The 1,964-nt window shown below is 44.9% G+C and overlaps 1 non-coding gene across 1 annotated transcript; it reads left to right on the plus strand.

Annotated features, from left to right (window-relative positions):
* Nucleotides 1–814: 814 nt before the first annotated feature.
* LOC114809305 lies at nucleotides 815–953 on the plus strand. Its single transcript, XR_003757092.1, has one exon. It is a non-coding gene; the product is annotated as a small nucleolar RNA SNORA7 (small nucleolar RNA).
* Nucleotides 954–1,964: the final 1,011 nt, after the last annotated feature.

Consider the following 1,964-nt stretch of genomic DNA (forward strand, 5'->3'; position numbering starts at 1 on the left):
AGAATGGGTGGCCATGCAGAATTTTTCTTAGGAAACATCTCTCTACAAGACAAACCCTGCTGTAGGTACGTACATTGCTTACATACTACAAAGAGGAAGCATCCATTCTGATCCATTCTGATCCCGATTAGACTGTAAGCCCATCAATGGGCAGGGACTGTCTCTATCTATTGCCGATTTATACATTCCAAGCGCTTAGTACAGTGCTCTGCACATAGTAAGCGCTCAATAAATACTATTGAATGAATGAATCTGAAACTATGAGTCCCGCTTTAGATCGTAAAGCTCACTGTGGGCAGGGAATTTGTCTATGAACTCTGTTGTATCATACTCTCTTAAGGCCTCAGTGCAGTGTTCTGCACCCAAAAGGTGCTCAATAAATACTGTTGATTGATTAGAAAATAAATCAGTGAGATAGAGGAGAGTTCAGCCCGTTTCTTCCCTAGGTTTAGAAATGACTGAGTTTGAAACCAGTTCTCTCTCTCTCAGACCTAGCAGAGTCTTCTGCACATAGTATTTGTTTTAGTGCCAGATCCTGAAGTAATTGCTGGGGTAAGTACAAGATAATCAGGTTGGATGCAGACCTCGTTCCACGTAGGGCTCAAAGTCTTAATCCCCTTTTAACAGATGAGGTAACTGAGGCACAGCGAAGGTAAGTGAATTGCTCAAGGTCACACAGCAGACAAGTGACAGAGCCAAGCAACCCAGTTGCTCCTCACTCCTATGTTTGTGACCTTCCACTAGGATATGATGCTTTCACAGTAGACTCGGTACAGCATTCAACTTTCAATAAGCTCCCAGTACAGAGCTCTGTACCCTCTCAGGGTCACACCTGGAGAGTTTCCAGTCCTCTACCAGTCTCGGCTATGGGAGGGAGAGTCAAGCAGAGGCCCACCCCATTCCATTCCTAGCTTGGGCAGTGGCTAGCGAGTGGAAGGCAATAGGCTACAAGTCAAAACTAACCTGTGCTGGGAGAGAGAGTCGAGGGTGGAGACTCAAGTTTACCGCACGGAAGGAAGCAAAGGTAAACTACTTTTATATTTTTACCAAGAAAACTCTATCGATCCCTTACCAGAAGGATGGCAGATGGAGGTGGGGTGTTCTGGGAGAGATCTTTCCATGGAGTCACTCTGGGTCGGAAATAACTCGGCTGCAAGAGACAAGACAGAGCTCTGCTCGCAATAAGCTCCCAGTACAGAGCTCTGCTCACAATAAACACCCAGTACAACGATCTGCACACAAAAGACACACACTACAATGATCAGCACACCGTAGGAGCCCATTATTGTGATCTAGAAACAGGTAGCCACTCAAGAAATAGATATCAAATGGGTGAAAAGAGAAAAATCGACCATGGGCTTCAGCTGACTAGTGAGAGAGAGTTCACAGAGGAACCTCCCTGCTATGCCAGAAAGTTGTTTTACCATCAATTTATGCTGGTAATTCAAGGGGCTCTGTAGTTTCATTAATGGTATTTGTTACGCACTTATTAAGAGCCAGGCACTGTGCTGAATAATAGGGTAGATGCAAGATAATCAAGTTGGACACAGTTCTTGCCCCACACAGGGTTCACAGTCTAAATCAGAGGAAGGAGGATTTAATCCCCGTTTTACGGATGAGGTAATCGAGGAGCAGAGCGCAGGCAAGTGGAAGACTCGGGTTTAGAACCCAGGTCCTCTGACTCCTAGGCCCGCACTTTTTCCACTAGACCATGTACTTGAGCCTGCAACAAATTATGTTACTCACACAATCTAGATATAGCCTTCCCCAGTATTATATCATCAGGCTCCTTCCCATCCCTTTTAAACAATATATTCATTTGGGAGAACCATAGCGAATAGTTATTACAAAGTCACTCCCAAATTAGATGTCAGAGATATAACCCTTAGCCCTGTTCTTCCAGGTCTCTCCTCCCTGAGGCCTCCCCAAGAGCAAATGCTCTTTTTTAGTAGTATAGTATAGAC

This window comes from Ornithorhynchus anatinus, chromosome 2 (genome assembly GCF_004115215.2).
Source record: "Ornithorhynchus anatinus isolate Pmale09 chromosome 2, mOrnAna1.pri.v4, whole genome shotgun sequence".
In the NCBI taxonomy this organism is placed as follows: Eukaryota; Metazoa; Chordata; class Mammalia; order Monotremata; family Ornithorhynchidae; genus Ornithorhynchus; species Ornithorhynchus anatinus.